Raw genomic sequence first — 17,073 nt, forward strand, 5'->3', positions numbered from 1 at the left:
AGATGGAGGTAGGTCCACGATAAAATTAATTGAGATTGATCCTCAAGGCCTGGATGTAGCTGGAAGCGGTTGAGGGTATGTGCACACGTTGCGGTTTTTACTGCGGATCCGCAGCGTTTTTGACGTTGCGGATCCGCAGCAGTTTTCCATGCGGTGTACAGTACCATGCTAACCTATGGAAAATAAAAACCGCTGGGCACATGCTGCGGAAAAAAACGCGCGGAAATGCAGCGGTTTATTTTCCGCAGCATGTCAATTCTTTGTGCGGATTCCGCAGCGGTTTTATACCTGTTCCATATTAAAAAACCGCAGGTGTAAAACCGCAGCAGAATCCGCACAAAAAACGCGGTAAATCCGTGGTAAAACCACAATAAATCCGCAGCAAAAACGCAGTGTTTTTGACCTGCGGATTTATCAAAATCAGTGTGGAAAAATCCGCACACCAGTCCGCAACGTGTGCACATACCCTGAAGGAGTCCTAGAGAAGAAGATTGTGGCATTTTGCTCTGTGCACATGTTAAACAGGAGGAAACTTATTTTCTCACATCCTTCCTACAATTAGGCCATTAAATAGAACAAAACAGTAATTCTTGCATTTTCATATCTCCAGCGTGCCCGACAAGTTTAGAAACATGGAGAAGTTTGAGGACTTCAAGTCTAGTAGATTCGGGACATAACCCCTAGACAGCCTGAATACATGTGGGCATTCCCTAACAAGTAGGCAATCCCCACATGTATTCAGGCTGTTTAGCAGCCCCAAATCATGCAGCTGCATTGACAAAAACTAAATCTCCGAGCACGCCAAAAATACTTGGAGGAAACCCGAGCATGTTTGGGAAAACCCGAGCAATGAGTATACTCACTCATCACTAGTGGTTTTGCATCCCAAACCCCTCCTTAAAAGAAAGATCAACGTCTTTAGAAGGATTTAATGATTCCTCCTTAGGAACCACCGCAATGTTTTTAGCCTACAAGGCCACCAAAGCAGCCACACAAGATGATAATTTAGAATGAGCAGGTTTATTCTGCTGCCTAGGTGGCACAGATGAAGACAGAGTTGATGTACCTGCTATATCACCGAAAGAGTCCCCTGGACCAGAAAATAATTTATCCTGAGAATTGACACAGTTCTGATCATCCCTAAAATGTATAGATGAACCAAGCAAGCTGCTGTTTTCGTCGCTACCTCGGGTTTGCTCAGAAGTACCCTTCTCTGCTTCCATGCAGTCAGATTTCTGCTTTTTTTTTACAGTATTCATCAAACATACTCAGCTCTGGTTCTGAGGGCTATCTAAGAGAATCAACCATGCATTCAGCTTCAGGATCGTACATGGAAGGCTGTAGAAAGTACGGAGACTCTTCTGTCTTCTGGTTGTTAAGAACAATACCTTTTGAATAGTGTTGAGCGATACCTTCCGATATCGGAAAGTATCGGTATCGGAAAGTATCGGCCGATACCGTCAAAGTATCGGATCTAATCCGATACCGATACCCGATCCCAATGCAAGTCAATGGGACGAAAATATCGGAATTAAAATAAACCCTTTATACACTTGTAGGTTCATTCTACATGAAGGAAAACAACTAAGAATAATGTAGGATGTATTGGGGGACGTGGCGGAGATATTAAAGGCACAGAGGTTTAGCCCAATGTAATAGAATAGCAGGATTTTGCGTTTTTTTTTATGACGTTCGGCGTTAGAAAGAATTTGACTATGTTAATTTTTTTTTTAATGTCAGATATTGATGTTTCACTGCTTCCACGCCCTTCACCTTTTTTTTTACTTCTCCCACGCTTTCTTCTTAATTATCCTCATCATCAGCTTCTTTGACATCAACTTCTTCACCTTATTCATCTTCTTCTTCATCTTCTACCTATTATTTTTTGGGTTACATTGTTCATATTGTTTTTAGTTTACTATTATCTTCATCATATTCTACTTCTTCATCATATTCTTATTTGTGACAGGCATTCCCGTAGTTGTTATCTATAAAAGTTTGAAGATTACACCTTCCGTTCTGCCTGTCACAAAACAGTTACATTTGTCCGCGTTCAGTTTGGCCTGCAGCATCAGGCTTTATCCAGGGGCACCACGAGGAGGAACGGACTCACCCCCATACACTGCTTAGTCTTCTTCTGCTTATAATTTACATAATATTTTTTGCTCTGATATTTTGTGTTATGCTTAATGTCCTTCTGCTCTTTGTTCTGCAGCCTCTTGTTCTTCTGCTTCTCGGTCTTCCAGGTCGTCGTCGTCTCCAGGGTCGTCGTCTCCGGGGTCGTCGTCATCGGGGTGGTCTCCGGGGTCGTCGTCATCGGGGTGGTCTTCAGGGTCATCGTCTCCAGGGTCGTCGTCATCACGGTGGTTGTCGTCTCTGGTGTCGTCGTCATCTTAGGGGTGGTCTTCCGGGTCATCGTGTTTAGTCTCTTGAACTTGGAAATGTAGCAGAAGGTACAAGAAGGCTGAGAAAATGCCGAGAACCAGCTGATGGAACTGGAACTCGGATGGCTACCCGAAGGTCCAAGAGCCAATGGAACGACCGAGGACCAGCTGACGTTACTGGAACCCGGTTACTAAGCAGGAGGTACCTGTGCTGAAAGCACTACCAAGGACCACCTGACGTTGGTGGAACTCAGATACCCAGAGGGAGGCACCTAAGCCAAAGGCTCTGCCCGGAACCAGCTGACGGTACTGGAACCAGGATGGGGAGCAGAAGGTACAAGAGCAAAAGACACTGCCGAGAACCAGCTGACGGTGCTGGAACCCGGATGGGTAGCCGAAGGTCCAAGAGCCAATGGAACTACCGAGGACCAGCTGACGTTACTGGAACCCGGTTACTAAGCAGGAGGTACCCGTGCCTGAAAGCACTACCAAGGACCACCTGACGTTGGTGGAACTCGGATACCAAAGGGAGGCACCTAAGCCAAAGGCTCTGCCCGGAACCAGCTGACGGTACTGGAACCAGGATGGGGAGCAGTAGGTCCAAGAGCAAGTGTCTGCGTGGCTTTTGCAGGACACGTTGCCGGCTGCACAGCAGGGGAACAGCTGGCGGTGCTGGACCCCACTGACACATTGGCGAGGTGTTTGGCTCTGTGCAGCCAGCACGTCCGGAGAGCAACTAGCGGTGTTGGAGCCCGGGCTCTGCAGGGGGAGCAGAGTGTAGGCCGAAGCCTACTTGAACCAATTTCAAAGGTAACCTTTAACCCCCCCTCAGGGGTTAGAAAGTAGAAGAGCCACAGCTTATGCAGCAGTAGTGCTGCACAAGTCAAAGGTTGCTCTTTTAATTTCGCTCCTTGCACACGCTGAATGAAACACGTATAACATTTAGCCCTTTATACAGTCAAACTGTGTTGGAGGCGCGAGTTCCCTTTGTAATGAGACGCAGCACAGATGTCTAGAATCCCACCTTGGTGCTGGGTGCAGCCTCCTGAGCGTTGTTATTTGCTGTACAGGAGTCTGCGCTGTCGTGTTATCCCCTGGCCTAGCGCTGTTAGCGCTGCCCATCTTCTGACCTCATTTAATGTTGGCTGGTGCGGTTCGCGATGCCCATGAATCACAGCCCCGCAGTGTATTGACATAGTTAAAACACTGCGGGGCTGGGATTCATGGCCTGGCGCAGTACATATGTTCGCCTCTCGCTTGGGTTCTTACACCTGCTTCAGACTATGTGGCGTCAGCTGATCCCTTATCGCATGCCACGGCCATGAAGCCGCACAGTCTGAAGAAGGCGGAAGGAGATGAGGGACAGGCGAACTGATGCACTGCTCATGCCCATCAAACACACCCTCGCAGTCCCAAGAAATAAGACACCGAGGGGCGTTGTGTGGGTCAGGGCGGCCGCAGAGGCGCAGGCAGCCAAACAATGATGCCAGAAGACGGGCAGCGCTACCAAGGGGGTTGCAGCGTGTCATTACAAAGGAAAGTCACACCACCGGGACGGTTAAATGGTCACACAGAGGACACATTGCAGACGTGTTTTCAGTTCCACATGTGCGAGGAGAATACGTTTCTGAGCCACCTTGCACACATGCAGCATTACCGCTGTACAAGGTGGCTGGATAACGTAAAAACGCCTGGGGGAGGGGGGACAGGTTCCCTTCAATTTCAGTTCTTGTGTCTGCGTGGCTTTTGCAGGACACGTTGCCGGCTGCACAGCAGGGGAACAGCTGGCGGTGCTGGACCCCACTGACACATTGGCTGGTGTTTTTCTCTGTGCAGCTAGCACATCTGGGCCCCAACTGGCGGTTTGTTAGAGCCCAGGGTCAGCAGGAGGAGGAGGAGCAGGAGCAGGGGGAGGGGAGTGTAGGCCGAAGCCTGCACTGGCGGCAGCTTTGGGTCTGTTGTGTCTGCGTGGCGGTCGCAGGACACGATGCCGGCTGCACAGCAGGGGAACAGCTGGCGGTGCTGAACCCCACTGACACATTGGCGAGGTGTTTTTCTCTGTGCAGCTAGCAGTACCGGGCCCCAACTGGCGGTGTTGGAGCCCAGGGCTCTGCAGGGGGAGCAGAGTGTAGGCCGAAGCCTAATTGAACCAATTTCAAAGGTAACCTTTAACCCCCCCTCAGGGGTTACAAAGTAGAAGAGCCACAGCTTATGCAGCAGTAGTGCTGCACAAGTCAAAGGTTGCTCTTTTAATTTCGCTCCTTGCACACGCTGAATGAAACACGTATAACATTTAGCCCTTTAAACAGTCAAACTGTGTTGGAGGCGCGAGTTCCCTTTGTAATGAGACGCAGCACAGATGTCAAGAATCCCACCTTGGTGCTGGGTGCAGCCTCCTGAGCGTTGTTATTTGCTGTACAGGAGTCTGCGCTGTCGTGTTATCCCCTGGCCTAGCGCTGTTAGCGCTGCCCATCTTCTGACCTCATTTAATGTTGGCTGGTGCGGTTCGCGATGCCCATGAATCACAGCCCCGCAGTGTATTGACATAGTTAAAACACTGCGGGGCTGGGATTCATGGCCTGGCGCAGTACATATGTTCGCCTCTCGCTTGGGTTCTTACACCTGCTTCAGACTATGTGGCGTCAGCTGATCCCTTATCGCATGCCACGGCCATGAAGCCGCACAGTCTGAAGAAGGCGGAAGGAGATGAGGGACAGGCGAACTGATGCACTGCTCATGCCCATCAAACACACCCTCGCAGTCCCAAGAAATAAGACACCGAGGGGCGTTGTGTGGGTCAGGGCGGCCGCAGAGGCGCAGGCAGCCAAACAATGATGCCAGAAGACGGGCAGCGCTACCAAGGGGGTTGCAGCGTGTCATTACAAAGGAAAGTCACACCACCGGGACGGTTAAATGGTCACACAGAGGACACATTGCAGACGTGTTTTCAGTTCCACATGTGCGAGGAGAATACGTTTCTGAGCCACCTTGCACACATGCAGCATTACCGCTGTACAAGGTGGCTGGATAACGTAAAAACGCCTGGGGGAGGGGGGACAGGTTCCCTTCAATTTCAGTTCTTGTGTCTGCGTGGCTTTTGCAGGACACGTTGCCGGCTGCACAGCAGGGGAACAGCTGGCGGTGCTGGACCCCACTGACACATTGGCTGGTGTTTTTCTCTGTGCAGCTAGCACATCTGGGCCCCAACTGGCGGTTTGTTAGAGCCCAGGGTCAGCAGGAGGAGGAGGAGCAGGAGCAGGGGGAGGGGAGTGTAGGCCGAAGCCTGCACTGGCGGCAGCTTTGGGTCTGTTGTGTCTGCGTGGCGGTCGCAGGACACGATGCCGGCTGCACAGCAGGGGAACAGCTGGCGGTGCTGAACCCCACTGACACATTGGCGAGGTGTTTTTCTCTGTGCAGCTAGCAGTACCGGGCCCCAACTGGCGGTGTTAGAGCCCAGGGTCAGCAGGAGGAGCAGGGGGAGCGGAGTGTAGGCCGAAGCCTGCACTCGAGCAAGTTGAAAGGAAACCTTTAACCCCCCCCCCCAGGCGTTTGTAGCTGAAAGAGCCATTGTGTACAGCACTAATGCTGGAAAAGGTAAACTTAGCTCTTTTAATTATGGTCCTTGCACATGCGGAACCTAACAGTTATGAAATGTGTCCCCTCACAGCGTTAAACCGTCCGGTAGGTGGAACTTTCCTTTGTCGTGTGACGCAGCACAGCCATCATTTTTACCCCCTTGGCGCCGTGCGCCGCCTCCTCAGCGTTGTTTGAATCTGTCCCGGAGCCTGCGCTGTTAGGTTAGCCCTTGGCCATGCACACATTTTGCGCAGCCCGTCTTCTGACATCATTTGGTGTCAGGCTGGCTGCGCCTGTGCGGGTGCGCTGGCCGAGATCCCGCCTCGCAGTGTCGTCTAATGTAATCCCACCGCGGGCCTGTGATCCGTGCCCGTGCGCAGTGCATATCCTCGCCTCTCACTCCCCTCCCTACGGCTTTTTCAGACTGTGCGGTGTCACGGCCGTGGCATGCTATTAGGGACCAGCTGACATCGCACAGTCTGAAGAAGCCGTAGGGAGGGGAGTGAGAGGCGAGGATATGCACTGCGCACGGGCACGGATCACAGGCCCGCGGTGGGATTACATTAGACGACACTGCGAGGCGGGATCTCGGCCAGCGCACCCGCACAGGCGCAGCCAGCCTGACACCAAATGATGTCAGAAGACGGGCAGCGCAAAATGTGTGCATGGCCAAGGGCTAACCTAACAGCGCAGGCTCCGGGACAGATTCAAACAACGCTGAGGAGGCGGCGCACGGCGCCAAGGGGGTAAAAATGATGGCTGTGCTGCGTCACACGACAAAGGAAAGTTCCACCTACCGGATGGTTTAACGCTGTGATGGGACACATTTCATAACTGTTAGGTTCCGCATGTGCAAGGAGCACCACGAAAAGAGGCACTTTTTCCCTTTGCATCATTACTGCTGCACAAGGTGGCTCCTTCAGTAACAAACGCCTGGGGGGGGGGGGGGACAGGTTCCCTTAAAGTAAACTTGTTGTGACTGCGTGGCGGTCGCAGTACACGTTGCCGTATACACAGCAGGGGAACAGCTGGCGGTGCTGAACCCCACTAACACATTGGCGAGGTGTTTGGCTCTGTGCGTACAGCACTTCTGGACGGCAACTGGCGGTGTTGGAGCCCAGGGACAGGTGGAGGAGGAGGAGGAGGTTGGAGGAGGTAGGAGGGATTGCCACACACACAGCAGGGGAACAGCTGACGTTACTGAACCCCAATAACAGAGGAGGGACTGTTGACTGTGCGTACAGCACTTCTGGACGGCAACTGGCGGTGTTGGAGCCCAGGGACAGGTGGAGGAGGAGGAGGTTGGAGGAGGTTGGAGGAGGTAGGAGGGATTGCCACACACACAGCAGGGGAACAGCTGACGTTACTGAACCCCAATAACAGAGGAGGGACTGTTGACTGTGCGTACAGCACTTCTGGACGGCAACTGGCGGTGTTGGAGCCCAGGGACAGGTGGAGGAGGAGGAGGAGGTTGGAGGAGGTAGGAGGGATTGCCACACACACAGCAGGGGAACAGCTGACGTTACTGAACCCCAATAACAGAGGAGGGACTGTTGACTGTGCGTACAGCACTTCTGGACGGCAACTGGCGGTGTTGGAGCCCAGGGACAGGTGGAGGAGGAGGAGGTTGGAGGAGGTTGGAGGAGGTAGGAGGGATTGCCACACACACAGCAGGGGAACAGCTGACGTTACTGAACCCCAATAACAGAGGAGGGACTGTTGACTGTGCGTACAGCACTTCTGGACGGCAACTGGCGGTGTTGGAGCCCAGGGACAGGTGGAGCAGGAGGAGGAGGTTGGAGGAGGTAGGAGGGATTGCCACACACACAGCAGGGGAACAGCTGACGTTACTGAACCCCAATAACAGAGGAGGGACTGTTGACTGTGCGTACAGCACTTCTGGACGGCAACTGGCGGTGTTGGAGCCCAGGGACAGGTGGAGGAGGAGGAGGTTGGAGGAGGTTGGAGGAGGTAGGAGGGATTGCCACACACACAGCAGGGGAACAGCTGACGTTACTGAACCCCAATAACAGAGGAGGGACTGTTGACTGTGCGTACAGCACTTCTGGACGGCTACTGGCGGTGTTGGAGCCCAGGGACAGGTGGAGGAGGAGGAGGAGGTTGGAGGAGGTAGGAGGGATTGCCACACACACAGCAGGGGAACAGCTGACGTTACTGAACCCCAATAACAGAGGAGGGAATGTTGACTGTGCGTACAGCACTTCTGGACGGCAACTGGCGGTGTTGGAGCCCAGGGACAGGTGGAGGAGGAGGAGGTTGGAGGAGGTTGGAGGAGGTAGGAGGGATTGCCACACACACAGCAGGGGAACAGCTGACGTTACTGAACCCCAATAACAGAGGAGGGACTGTTGACTGTGCGTACAGCACTTCTGGACGGCAACTGGCGGTGTTGGAGCCCAGGGACAGGTGGAGGAGGAGGAGGTTGGAGGAGGTTGGAGGAGGTAGGAGGGATTGCCACACACACAGCAGGGGAACAGCTGACGTTACTGAACCCCAATAACAGAGGAGGGACTGTTGACTGTGCGTACAGCACTTCTGGACGGCAACTGGCGGTGTTGGAGCCCAGGGACAGGTGGAGGAGGAGGAGGAGGTTGGAGGAGGTAGGAGGGATTGCCACACACACAGCAGGGGAACAGCTGACGTTACTGAACCCCAATAACAGAGGAGGGACTGTTGACTGTGCGTACAGCACTTCTGGACGGCAACTGGCGGTGTTGGAGCCCAGGGACAGGTGGAGGAGGAGGAGGTTGGAGGAGGTTGGAGGAGGTAGGAGGGATTGCCACACACACAGCAGGGGAACAGCTGACGTTACTGAACCCCAATAACAGAGGAGGGACTGTTGACTGTGCGTACAGCACTTCTGGACGGCAACTGGCGGTGTTGGAGCCCAGGGACAGGTGGAGGAGGAGGAGGTTGGAGGAGGTTGGAGGAGGTAGGAGGGATTGCCACACACACAGCAGGGGAACAGCTGACGTTACTGAACCCCAATAACAGAGGAGGGACTGTTGACTGTGCGTACAGCACTTCTGGACGGCAACTGGCGGTGTTGGAGCCCAGGGACAGGTGGAGGAGGAGGAGGTTGGAGGAGGTTGGAGGAGGTAGGAGGGATTGCCACACACACAGCAGGGGAACAGCTGACGTTACTGAACCCCAATAACAGAGGAGGGACTGTTGACTGTGCGTACAGCACTTCTGGACGGCAACTGGCGGTGTTGGAGCCCAGGGACAGGTGGAGGAGGAAGAGGAGGTTGGAGGAGGTTGGAGGAGGTAGGAGGGATTGCCACACACACAGCAGGGGAACAGCTGACATTACTGAACCCCAATAACAGAGGAGGGACTGTTGACTGTGCGTACAGCACTTCTGGACGGCAACTGGCGGTGTTGGAGCCCAGGGACAGGTGGAGGAGGAGGAGGTTGGAGGAGGTTGGAGGAGGTAGGAGGGATTGCCACACACACAGCAGGGGAACAGCTGACGTTACTGAACCCCAATAACAGAGGAGGGACTGTTGACTGTGCGTACAGCACTTCTGGACGGCAACTGGCGGTGTTGGAGCCCAGGGACAGGTGGAGGAGGAGGAGGAGGTTGGAGGAGGTAGGAGGGATTGCCACACACACAGCAGGGGAACAGCTGACGTTACTGAACCCCAATAACAGAGGAGGGACTGTTGACTGTGCGTACAGCACTTCTGGACGGCAACTGGCGGTGTTGGAGCCCAGGGACAGGTGGAAAAGCAGAGGAACACAATGTAGGCCGAAGCCTGAGAAAGTCGAAAGGGAACCTTTAACCCCCCCCCCAAGGCGTGTGTAGCTGAAAGAGCCAGCTTGTGCAGCACAAAAGATGCAAAAGGAAAAGGTGGCTCTTTTCATCATGCTCCTTGCACACGCAGAACTAAACACTTATAAAATGTGTCCCCTGAAACCGTGAAACCGTCCCGGAGGTGGGACTTTCCTTCGTAATATGACGCAGCACAACCGTCATTCCTACCCCCCCGGCGCCGCGCCCCGGCTCCTCAGCGTTGTTTGATTCCGTCCCGGAGCCTGCGCTGTTATGTTATCCCGTGGCCAGGCACACTTAGCGCTGCCCATCTTCTGACATCATTTGGTGTCAGGCTGGCTGCGCCTGTGCGGCCGCGCTGGCAGAGAGCCCGCCTCGCAGTGTCTTCTGATTTAATCCCACTGGGGGCCTGGGATCCATGGACATGCGCAGTGCATATCCTCGCCTCTCACTCCCCTCCCTACGGCTTCTTAAGACTGTGCGGTGTCACGGCCGTGGCATGCTATTAGGGACCAGCTGACACCGAACAGTCTGAAGAAGCCATAGGGAAATGAGTGAGAGGTGGAGGTTCAGATATGCACTGCGCATGTCCATGGATCCCAGGCCCCCAGTGGGATTAAATCAGAAGACACTGCGAGGCGGGCTCTCTGCCAGCGCGGCCGCACAGGCGCAGCCATCCTGACACCAAATGATGCCAGAAGACGGGCAGCGCTAAGTGTGCCTGGCCACGGGATAACATAACAGCGCAGGCTCCGGGACGGAATAAAACAACGCTGAGGAGCCGGTGCGCGGCGCCGGGGGGGTAGGAATGACGGCTGTGCTGCGTCACATTACGAAGGAAAGTCCCACCTCCGGGACGGTTTTACGGTTGCAGGGGACACATTTTATAAGTGTTAAGTTCTGCGTGTGCAAGGAGCTAAACAAAAATAGCTACCTTTTCCTTGTGCAGCATTACTGCTGCACAAGGTGGCTCTTTCAGTAACAAACGCCTTGGGGGGGGGGGGACAGATTCCCTTACATTTCAGTTGTTGTGTCAGCGTGGCGGTCGCATGACACATTGCCGGCTACACAGCTGGGGATCAGCTGACGTTACTGAAACCCAATAACACTGGGTCGTATGTTTTGACTGTGCAGACGGCACTTCTGAGCCTCAACTGGCGGTGTTGGAGCCCAGGAATTAAAGTTCAGGTGGTAGAAAGATGAACACAACAGGAGACCTGGATAACGTATACAGTGACCTAATTATTTAATCAGGAGGAGGAGTGGCAAATTCCTGCGAGATCCAGGCCTTGTTCATTTTCAGGAAAGTAAGCCGGTCAACGTTATCGGAGGATAGTCGCATGCGACGGTCAGTTAGTACACCACCTGCAGCACTAAAGACACGTTCCGATAATACACTGGCCGCAGGGCAAGACAGCACCTCCAATGCATACTGGCTTAGCTCTGGCCATGTATCCAGCTTTGAGACCCAAAACTTGAAAGGGGAAGAGCCGTCTGGGAGTACAGCAAGAGGGCAAGACATGTAGTCTGTCACCATCTGACGGAACCGTTGCCTCCTGCTGACTGGAGCCGTCTGTGATGGTGTAGACTTTTGTGGGGGGCACAGAAAACTGTGCCACAGTTGGGCCATACTGGTCTTGCCTTGGGCAGAGGCACTGCTTCTGCTCCCTCTTTGTGCAGAGCCTCCACCACTGCCTGGACGCACTGAGCTGCTTTGGAATGCACTAGCAGCACTTCTCTCAGTTGGAATGGAGAAGATGATGGAATTGACCAGTGTGTCTTGGTACTCCCGCATTTTTCGCTCACGGTTCAACGGTGTGATGAGGCTTTCTACGTTGTCCCGGTAGCGAGGATCGAGGAGGGTGAACACCCAATAATCAGACATGTTGAGAATGTGGGCGATGCGGCGGTCGTTTCTCAGGCACTGCAGCATGTAATCCACCATGTGCTGCAGACTGCCAACTGCCCAAGAAACGCTGTCCCCTGCTGGAGGCGTGATCTCTGCCCGCTCGTCATCACCCCACCCTCGCTGTACACACTGAGTACTGGACAATTCGGTAACTCCCTCCTCTGGACGGACGTCTTCCTCCTCCATTGACTCCTCCTCATCCTCCTCACAAACTGTCCCCTGCCTACGCGTTTGTGAGGAACCACGTGGCGCTGACTGTCCAGAAGATGATGGAAATGGTGAATCCTCATCCTCCACCTCTTCCACAACATCATCCCTTAGCGCTTGCAGTGATTTTTCAAGCAGGCAGATAAGGGGGACAGTCATGCTGACTAGTGCATCATCTGCACTCGCCATCCGCGTGGAATAATCAAAGGGACGCAAAACCTGGCAGACGTCATTCATAGTGGCCCACTCTGTGGTTGTGAAGTCTGTACGGCGCTGAGTGCGACTTCTTTGCGCCTGAAGCAGCTGGTACTCCATTACAGCTTGCTGCTGCTCACACAACCGCTCCAACATATGTAACGTGGAATTCCACCTGGTAGGTAGGTCACATATGATGCGATGTTCCGGCAGGCGGTGTCGGCGCTGCAGAGCCGCAATGCGCGCTTTTGCCGTGCTGGAACGCCGCAAGTGAGCACACTCTAGGCGGACCTTGTGCAGCAGTGCATCAAGATCCGGATAGTCCCTCAAAAAGCTCTGCACGACCAAATTGAGCACATGTGCCAGACATGGGATGTGAGTGAGGTTGCCGAGGCCCAGAGCTGCCACCAGATTTCGGCCATTATCACACACTACCATGCCTGGCTGGAGATTCGCTGGCACAAACCACACATCGCTCTCCTGCTTGATGGCATTCCAGAGCTCCTGCGCTGTGTGGCTACGATTCCCCAAAAAAATTAATTTCAACACGGCCTGTTGACGTTTGGCCACGGCTGTGCTCATGTCGGTCGTAACAGGTACACGTTCATCACGGGTCCATGTGGAGGTGGACTGTGACGGCTCCTGCAGCGATGATTCTGAGGAACTGGTGTAAGAGGAGGAGTCAATGCGTACAGAATGGATTCCTGCAATCCTTGGAGTGGGCAGGACACGTCCTGCGCCACTCGCACGGTCTGTACCCGGCTCAATGACATTAACCCAATGGGCAGTGAGGGAAAGGTATCGCCCCTGTCCATGTTGACTGGTCCACGCATCGGTGGTGAGGTGGACCTTGCTACTGACGGCGTTCAGTAGCGCGTGTTTTATGTGTCCCTCCACATGCTTGTGCAGGGCAGGGACGGCTTGCCTGCTGAAGTAAAAGCGGCTGGGCACATTGTACTGTGGGACTGCCAATGACATCAAGTCACGGAAGCGGTCAGTCTCCACCAGCCTGAATGACAGCATTTCCAGTGACAGAAGTTTGGCAATGCCTGCAGTCAGAGCCTGTGCTCGTGGGTGGTTTGACGAGAAAGGCCGCCTTTTCTCCCATGCCTGTACTACCGATGGCTGTAGACTGGGCTGGGAGTGTGTGGATGACTGGGAAAGTGGTGCTGCGGGTGGAATTACAGCGGGTCTCTGGACAACAGGGCCAGAGGTTCTTCCACGGCGATCCTGGGAGGAAGCCGAACCAGCTGCGTGTGAGCTAGAGGAAGAGGCAACACGAGCTGAAGAGGTGGTAGCTGCCGCTGTTGGTTGGCCTACCTCTTCAGTGTGTTTTTCTAACAACGCCGGGTGCCTGGTGCGCACATGTTTCCACATGTTGGAGGTATTGAGGCTGCTGACATTTCGACCTCTTTTGACTTTGTGATGACACACGTTGCATCTGACATAGCAAATGTCATCTGCAACTGTGTCAAAAAAGGACCAGGCACTGCAAGTCTTGGGAGCGCCCTTTTTGGCTTTTGGAAGAGACATGCTCCTAACGGGTGCCAAAGCGGAGGCTGCAGGATCCGCAGTCTTCCCCCTCCCTCTCCCTCTTTGGGCCGTACGGGGAATCTCTTCCTCAGAGCTGCTCCCACCACCTTCCTGTCCCTCATGCCAAGATGGGTCGAGGACCTCATCATCTACACTACCCTCTGCCCCCAACTGCTCCTCCTGGGTAGTCTCAGCAGCAGAGCACGCACCAGTAAGTGGCACCTGAGTGTCATCATCAGCTGATGCGGCCTGCGATGTGGTGACCGGAGCCACTGGCCCACCCGCCTCTTCAGAGGAAGACAGAAAAAGCTGTTGGGCATCACTGCACCCTGCCTCTTCTTCCATTTCTCCAATGCTGCTTGGCTGGCCCCCTGTTTCCAAGCCAAGAGATTCAGAGAACAGAAGTAGAGACGGCTCCTGTCCTGGGCTCTCTGTCTGCCTGGGCAATTTGGCAGGTGGTGAAGAGACAGATGGCTGCTCTCCAGTGCTCTGTGTCTGAGAGGATGTGGCACTAATGGAAGTTGATGCATTAGCTGCCATCCATCCGACAACGGCTTCAATTTGGTCTTCACGCAGCAGCGGTGTACGGCGCTCTGACACAAAGCTGCGCATGAACGACTGTTGCCTGGTGAAAGTGGGTGCTGATGAGTCACCGGTGCCCGCAGCAGGCACAGAATCCCCACGTCCCCTCCCTGCTCCGCGCCCACGCCCACGTGTCTTACTCACTGCCTTCTTCATCTTGGTTGACTGATAAAGATAAGCAGAAAAGTACTAACGGATTTGTGTGCTTATTCCTGAGCAACTCCTCCTAACAGGTATAAGAAACACTAATTTTCTAAAGTGTGGACTAGACTTTAATATGAGCTAATGTGGCCTACACAAATGTAAAGTGGTGTAACTGGTGTGTTTGGTGAACTTTATTATTTATTTCTTTTTTGGGGGCTGAACTGACAACAGATAGAGCTGCAGTCACACAGAGACCGTGCAGACAGACGTAAACGGCGCTGCAAGGCCCAAAAACCCTCCTCTACTTTATCCTATGTAGTGTTTTTCAACAAATTAGCTGGAGACGGGTGGAAAGACACTAATAGGATTTTTTTAAATTAATTAGCAGCAGACTACACTACTTGAAAAAAAATTAAAATTGATTTGGTGGTATGACGCAGTGAACAACCCTGAGCTGGAGACAACCAGGCTACGGCTGCTCACAGACTACAGGGCGAGCTGCAGTCACACGGAGACCGTGCAGACAGCCGTAAACGGCGCTGCAAGGCCCAAAAACCCTCCTCTACTTTATCCTATGTAGTGTTTTTCCACAAATTAGCTGGAGACGGGTGGAAAGACACTAATAGGATTTTTTAAAATTAATTAGCAGCAGACTACACTACTTGAAAAAAAATTAAAATTGATTTGGCGGTATGACGCAGTGAACAACCCTGAGCTGCAGACAACCAGGCTACGGCTGCTCACAGACTACAGGGCGAGCTGCAGTCACACGGAGACCGTGCAGACAGCCGTAAACGGCGCTGCAAGGCCCAAAAACCCTCCTCTACTTTATCCTATGTAGTGTTTTTCCACAAATTAGCTGGAGACGGGTGGAAAGACACTAATAGGATTTTTTAAAATTAATTAGCAGCAGACTACACTACTTGAAAAAAAATAAAAATTGATTTGGCGGTATGACGCAGTGAACAACCCTGAGCTGCAGACAACCAGGCTACGGCTGCTCACAGACTACAGGGCGAGCTGCAGTCACACGGAGACCGTGCAGACAGCCGTAAACGGCGCTGCAAGGCCCAAAAACCCTCCTCTACTTTATCCTATGTAGTGTTTTTCCACAAATTAGCTGGAGACGGGTGGAAAGACACTAATAGGATTTTTTTAAATTAATTAGCAGCAGACTACACTACTTGAAAAAAAATAAAAATTGATTTGGCGGTATGACGCAGTGAACAACCCTGAGCTGCAGACAACCAGGCTACGGCTGCTCACAGACTACAGGGCGAGCTGCAGTCACACGGAGACCGTGCAGACAGCCGTAAACGGCGCTGCAAGGCCCAAAAACCCTCCTCTACTTTATCCTATGTAGTGTTTTTCCACAAATTAGCTGGAGACGGGTGGAAAGACACTAATAGGATTTTTTTGAATAAATTAGCAGCAGACTACACTACTTGAAAAAAAAAAAAAAAAAAAGAACAGTATGAGGCAATGAACCACCCTCCCTGAACTGAATACAACCAGCTATGGATGGCCTATGTGGCTGCACTCAGACTAGAGAGTGGGCTGCACTCACACACACACACACACACAGACCTTGCAGATCGCTGTGAAAACAGCGCTACAAGGCAAAAGCAAGGTGAATAGTAGGTGAACACAGCGGTTGCTAAATTAGCCTTTGGAAAGCACAAAGAAGCAAATCGCTATCTCTAAACTGTCCCTCAGTCAGCAAACAGCGTCCTGTCACTAACTGAATTCACAGCAGAGTGATCGGAAAATGGCGCCAGCGACTTTTAAACTGCATCATGACATCATTTCAGCAGCCAATCACAGCCTTGCCAGTAGTTTCATGCCCTCCATGCTAAACAGGATGTGCCCACACTTGGAATCATTCTCATTGGCTGAATTTCTGAATTTTGAATCTTGGAACTTCCGATTCCGGTATCCGATACGCGGCAAGTATCGGAATACCGGTATCGGAATTCCGATACCGCAAGTATCGGCCGATACCCGATACTTGCGGTATCGGAATGCTCAACACTACTTTTGAATCTTCTGGCTCTGGGCTAGAAATAGGGCAAAACTGGGTAAAAGTTGGCAAAAGTTCTGCATTTTGCGATTCTATTTTTTATGTGTAGATCCATGAGGTGTCCCCATTGATGAATCCTGGTTCAAATTTTCTATAACCTGGTCCAATAGCATGGGATCAGGGCCCACTTCAGGGCCACAAAAACCATTCAGCAGTACAATAAGACCATTGAGATTTCCGTCCTTTTCAGATGCCTTAAATGACTCCTGATGGCTGGTGTTTTTCACAATAACGCTAACTGCTGGAAGGGACCGACACAGACTGGATCAAAGACAGATTCTCATCCAAACACATTACTGATGGTTTGAGACGGTTTTCTTATTCATCACTTGTTGTTTGGATAGCTTCCTTTGCATCCAAACTTGAAGCATCAGAGATATCAAAATCAGCAAGAAGATCTTCAAAGTCTAGAGTCTTCATGTCTCCCATGACTAGAAAGGTAACGGTATCTGGTAGTGCTAATGCACAGATCAACTTAAACCCCGTCCCTGTGTAGTCAGATCACAGCTACAGCCATCGGGGATCTAGCTAAGTCTGCAACCACACGATCATATTGGCCAGATCAGTAGGCTGGGACATGGAGAAACTAACATGGCGGAGAAAGACTTAGCCTGGGCAAGAGGAAGGCACTAACTAGTGAAGGGAGGGGAGACGAGGCCTACTAAAG

General features: G+C 52.5%; 1 pseudogene; it reads right to left on the bottom strand.

Annotated features, from left to right (window-relative positions):
• Window positions 1–869: 869 nt before the first annotated feature.
• On the bottom strand, window positions 870–16,835 carry LOC143817772 (zinc finger protein 592-like; annotated as a pseudogene).
• Between the last annotated feature and the right edge of the window lie 238 nt (window positions 16,836–17,073).

Source organism: Ranitomeya variabilis, chromosome 3 (assembly GCF_051348905.1).
Source record: "Ranitomeya variabilis isolate aRanVar5 chromosome 3, aRanVar5.hap1, whole genome shotgun sequence".
NCBI lineage: Eukaryota > Metazoa > Chordata > Amphibia > Anura > Dendrobatidae > Ranitomeya > Ranitomeya variabilis.